A 6,000-nucleotide genomic window follows, 5' to 3' on the forward strand; every position below is an offset into this window, starting at 1 on the left:
AGAACTGCTATGGCAGAGTTTTGAATAAAGCAGGGCCCCTGACCTTAAGATGCTGTCATTCTTGAGAGAGATTTGAGAGGAATGTTCATGGGGACATTAGCAGCCCGAGGGCACTGCATTCACATTCTGGTTCCGTCTGTCAGGTGTTGTCTGCAGACCACCTGGACCATCAGGACCAACTGGGATATGTGTAGGAAATGCACTTTCCTGGCTCCTCCTTACCCAGACTTGAACCGGAGTCTAGCACCCAGGAATCTGCATTCACATCCACCCATCCACCGTGATTCTTTTGCATACTGTATTTATTTTATTGCCTACAGGTCTAGAAGCCCCTTAAGTCTGCCCTTTGCCTTTAGGGAGAACTTCTGAGTTTTCCAGCCCCTCTGACAACTGGAGTTAAGAGGACTGACCCCACAAAGTGACTGCTGGAAAGAGAAACCAGAGGGCAGGTGCAGAGGGAAGGCCTTCACTGTGGGAACATCACCATACCCTCACAAGTGGGGAGAGAGATGAGGAACTGGTGGGTCCCACAGCAGCTTCCCTTGCAGACCTCTCCCACACGTGTGCCTGTGTGTGAGAAAAAGAAGAGGTCTTAGCTGGGGGTTCAGCTGAGGGATGCAGGAAAAGTCGAGCTCTGAGTCTGTGATGACACACTGGGGGCTTCTCCGTCCTCAGCAGAGCAGCAAGGGAAGCAGTAAGGCTAGTGTGGGTGCTGAAAAGAGAGGCCCAAGACATGTTCGTTAAGTGTCGTGTGTCAGACCCCAGTGGCTCTCTGTCATTCCTAGGCAAGGTCTTGGGAAGACATAAGAGAATGAGGGGAACCAGGCCCTGCAGAGACACATTTTTGCCAAGCCCCTGGGTTAGAGCACAGCGGAGTCTTCAATCTCCAAAGATGGGTCTTTTGTAATCTGGTCTTGGCTTGCTGGAAAAGGCTGTCAGGGGCCCAGGAAGGGGCTCACCAGCCTGTGGGAAGCCAGGAACTCCCCAACTGCCACTGGTCAGCCATTCCACAGGTCATTCTTGAGCAGCAGCTATGTACCAGGCACAGTGGTAGCAACTGGTGAATATCGAAATGAACAAGGGTCTTGCCTCAGGAAGTGAACATTCTAGTGAAGGAAACAGATAAACTAAAAAAGTAAAAATATTTGCAGGTGCCCTGAAGGAAATAAACAGGGCCTTTTGAGAGACAATAACAGGTAGTTTTATTTTGGAAAATGTAGTCTGAGGAAGTGAAATCTTTTTTTTAAGACGTGGGGTCTTGCTCTGTTGCCCAGGCAAGAGAGCAGTGGTGCGATCATGGCTCACTGCAGCTTTGAACTCCTGGGCTGAAGCCTCAGCTTTCCAAGTGGCTGGAACTGCAGGTGCGTGCCACCACACTGTCTTAATTTCATAACTTTTTTTTGTTTTTCCCTAAGAGACGGTATCACTATGTTGTCCAGGCTGGTCTCAAACGTCTGGCTTCAAGCAATCCTCCTGCCTTGGCCCCAGTCACTGGAATTAAGGGCTTGAGCCACCCATCCAGCAGGAAAGTAGTTAAACTGAGAAGGAGGCTGTCATTTAAAAAGCCAGGACAAGGCAGAGGAAACTGCCTGTGCAAAGGTCCTGGGGTGGGAAAGCTTGGGGATTTGGGACAATAATAATAACATTGTGGCTCCTGGGGGAGAGAGAGGCAGATGAGAGTGGAGAAATGGGAGGGGGTGGGGCACATGACACAAGGCATGTGGACAGAGTGTAGTTGGTTCCAGTTTCTGGTGTGCACGAAACAGAACTTGAATTTTCTTTAACTCACTTGAATTCCTGTATTTTGCCCCACTCAAGTCAGAGTGGCAGAAAGTTAATTGCACTCAATTCACAGTTCCCCCATTTTCCTTGGCATTATGTTGGAACTCTAGACTCTTCCTTTCAAGGTGCCAAAGCATGGGAAGCGTAGTCTGATTTGGTCATCCAGTCACACTGGCATCCACTGAGATATTCTCGTTTGGTTGTGATCTTTTGTCTTCAGCCCATGAAGGTTGCTGTTGAGTTGCTCCCCACGCCCCCCATCAAAAGACCCCCTCCAAGTGTAACCCATACCCCTCTCAGGTGTGCAGAGTTTTGTTTTGTTTTTCTGCTTTCCCCAGGCCATGTTTGGCCGAGGACATTCTTGGGTCTTAGGTGAGTTAGGTCCTGTTTGTCCAAAATGCAGCACACAGCCATTTCTCCAGAGGGTTTTGTGACTTCCCTGGTGCCCCACCCAGGAAAAGGAGCACAGCTCCTCTCTGCTTCTCAAGCCCTTGGGCCCAGGTGATATTCCCAGTTAGAAGACTGAGAAGAAGCTTCTCTCTTCTCAGGGACCCCCCTCCTCAATCTCAGACTCCCAAATCCCCCTGTTATACAGTTTTCTAAATTTGTATCTGCACAAAAATTCTGTCCATTCCTCCCTGAAAGCTAAGCTTTTGGAATTCAGAAGCTAAAAATGGGCTTAGCATTCTGTTGTATCCCTTGTTTCCTGAAGTAACGAATACAGAATAACCTATCTGCGTGAGAGAAGGAGGGGAGAACACCAAGGAAAAGATGAAAAACAATGCAAAGTGTTACTCTCCCACCAGATTCTGGATAGTGTGGAGGCAGAGGGGAAAAGACTAAAAAAGGCTTTGAAGGTGGAAAGGTTGGGAACTGCTGCTACTGAACCAGTCCAACTCTGTCATTTTGCAGCTGAGGAAACTGAGGCCCAGAGAGGGAAAGGGTCTCTCCCCAGGTCCCATGGCTAAGTTAGAGGCAGAGTGCCAAGATGGGCACCATAATGGTCATGAAAAATAGCTACTGGCCAGGTGCAGTGGCTCACACCTATAATCCCAGCACTTTGGGAGGCTGATGGTGGGAGGATCACTTGAGCCCAGGAGTTCAAGACCAGCCCTGGCAACATAGTGAGACCCTGTCTCTATAAAAAAATTTTTTAAAATTAGCAAGACATGGTAGCACACACCTGTAAGTCCCAGCTACTCGAGAGGCTGAGGTGGGAGGATCTTTTGAGCCTGGGAGTTTGAGGATACAGTGAGCTGTGATTGTGCCACCGCACTCCAGCCTGGATGACAGAGCAAGACCCTGTCTCTAAAATAAAATATATAAAAAACAGCTACTCTTTGTTGAATTGTACTACTTGCCCCGTGCTGGGTGCTCTGTTGCTCCACGAGGGCAGAGCTGTTGTCTGGGTATGCCCAATCTCCAGCATCTAGCTCAGTGCTCTGCACATAGTGGGCACTCCATCAATCTTGTAGAATGAAAGTAATCTTTTTTTTTTTTTTGAGATGGGCTTTCGCTCTTGTTGCCTGGGCTGGAGTGCAATGGTGCGATCTCAGCTTACTGCAACCTCTGCCTGCCAGGTTCAAGTGATTCCCCCTACTCAGCCTCTCAACTAGCTGGGATTATAGGCACCCACCACCACCACGCCCAGCTAATTTTTGTATTTTTAGTAGAGATGGGGTTTTGCCATGTTAGCCAGGCTGGTCTCAAACTTCTGACCTCAGACAATCCACCCACCTCGGCCTCCCAACGTGCTGGGATTCCAGGCTTGAGCCACTGTGCCCGGCCCTGAAAGTAATATTATTGTATCATTATGAAAACCCCATATATTAATAGCACCATTTTACAGATGAGCAAACAGGCTCAAAGAAGTTATGTGACCTGCTCAAGGTGAACAACAGAATGGGGATTTGAACTCAGGTCTGTATGATTCCAACTCCATGATCTTAACTACCGTGCTATTCCGTTTCCCAGCACTCTTGGCATCATACTGATGATAAAGTATGATAAGAGGTGCCTTTGTTCATCACAGTGGTGGTACCTAGCCACAGAGTGTAGGTCTGACACTCCGAATTTGCCAGACTTAGGCCTTGCGATTTGGTGACAAAGAGAAGCCAGAGCCAACCAGTAAGGGAGAATGGGGTTCAGAAGCCTGAGGAAGCCCCTAGGGGTTGAAGGCCTCTTTCCCTCTTTCTGTGATAGGCAGATCTGCCTATATCTCGTCAAGCAACGATCTCATGCTGTTGTGACAAGTAACACTTTGTTATGGCAGCACCGTCTGCCAGTAAGCCCAGAGTTGGAGAGCCAGCAAGAGTATGTCAGCGTGAGTGTGAGTGTGTGTGTGTGTCCCAGCGTTCTCCTCATGCTGGTGTCCTGATGACAGTTTCTCATTTCCTCTGGCTGACACCTTTGGTTTCTATTCATTACTTCTTCTCCTCCCAGCTTTCCGTTTCTCTTCCTCTCCTTTGTTAAAATCCTGTATTTTCAATCAGCTGAGAGTCTCCTGGGGGTAGGGATGGTGGTGTCAGCACAGTGTGATTCATCTAGCTGATAATTAGAGCTCTGGAAAACCCAAAACTCATTTTTGTCAGAGTCAGGGCTTCCGGAATCCCTAGGCTTTTTGTTTTGTCAGAGAGAGGAGCTTGGTGGGCTGAGGCCTTCTTTATGCCTGTCTTTTGGTCACCCACCTCATTGAAGCCCTTTAACTGAGATGAGTATGAGCATTCGCTGGGTCTTGCAAAAAGCTGTTTCCATAACTCCAAGTTCTCACAGTGATCCCCCAAGCGTTATCCCTATTTGGACAGAAGGGGAAGATTGGGCAACTTGCACATAGTCACCCAGTTTGTAAGTGATGCAGCAGGGATTCAAAGCCAAGCTTTTGGGAATCCATCAGACTTGATTCAAATCCTAGCCCTGCCATTATTAGCTGTGTGTGTTTGGGCACATTAATTTCGTTTTCTGAGCACTGGCTTCCTCAGCTGTAAACAGCCACCTACCTAATACTAATGTCTCAAGTGCTCCATGCAGAGCGTGGCACAATGGTGGCAGCAGTCCTGATTACTCTTGTTATTCAGCCCCATCAGCAGCTCAGTGGGCATCAGGCATTCAGAGACAAAGGACACAGACAGAGGCAGCCAGACTTCACTCATACCAGCTCTTGTGTCCTGGCACTGCCTAGGTGGAGATGACAAATGCACACACACACAAGTGGCCACACACCCTAGGAAAACCCAACGATGCACACAAGCTTAGACACGTGTGCCCACACATGGATATAGAGTGACCCAGGGGACAAATGGAAAGACAGCCAAGAGTTACACATCATAAGCAGCAAACACCCTGACTCACACCTCTGGGACAAGGGAGTGGGGCTATGGCTGCTGGTGCTGCTGACACTGAGCCCTTTTAGCTGCTTCTGCATGCCAAGGGAGGGAAGCCAGGCTCTTAGAGGGCCCCAGTGAGTCACTTGCCTGATGCAATCCCTTTAAAGGGCTCATCTGCTGGTGCAAGAAGCTGATTCATGGAGGGCGTGGTTGCTGGAGGAGGAGGAGAAAGGGACCGAAACTGCAGCAGGAGGAACTAAGGTTAGATAGCTGTAGTCGCTAATAGGAACGCTTCACTGTCAACATCCCTGGTCACAGCTTCAGGGATCTCCAGGTTGAAGCTGGCCATCCTCTGGGTTTCTACAAAGGCTAGAGACCTAGAGGGAAACGACTTATGAGCGCTGCGACAGGAATTTCTGTCTTTTATTGAGCCTAACTGCAGCGCTTTCCTCACAGAGTTCCACAAACCGGGAAATGGGGATCAAGGATGAATCACTTTTCTGATAAATACACAATTGGCCGATCTTCCAACCGCCGGGGACTTCAACCTCGGCAGGGCGAGTTTAGGGCCCGCGAGGTTCTGTGGGGTCGGGCGGGTCGGTGCCTCCGTCCCAGCCTCGCTGCAGACGTAGATCAGCAGTAAGTACCGCCCCATTAGGGCCTCGGCCTCCAATCGAGTAACAGGTTTCGCCCAGACCCCACCCTGAACCAATCCTCAATCGGACTCTGGCCTGTTGCCTGAAGTCTTCCGCCCATCGTCAAGATGGCCCCCCAATCCGAAAGCCGCGGGACTGGAGAAGCAGGCGGGGGTCGGGGGGCCCGAGACGCAGGCGGGGGGCGGGGCCCGGGAGGGGCGGGGCCGCGGCTAAGGCCGGGGAGGAGGGGGCGGTGCGTC

This window comes from Chlorocebus sabaeus, chromosome 20 (assembly GCF_047675955.1).
Source record: "Chlorocebus sabaeus isolate Y175 chromosome 20, mChlSab1.0.hap1, whole genome shotgun sequence".
Taxonomy (NCBI): domain Eukaryota; kingdom Metazoa; phylum Chordata; class Mammalia; order Primates; family Cercopithecidae; genus Chlorocebus; species Chlorocebus sabaeus.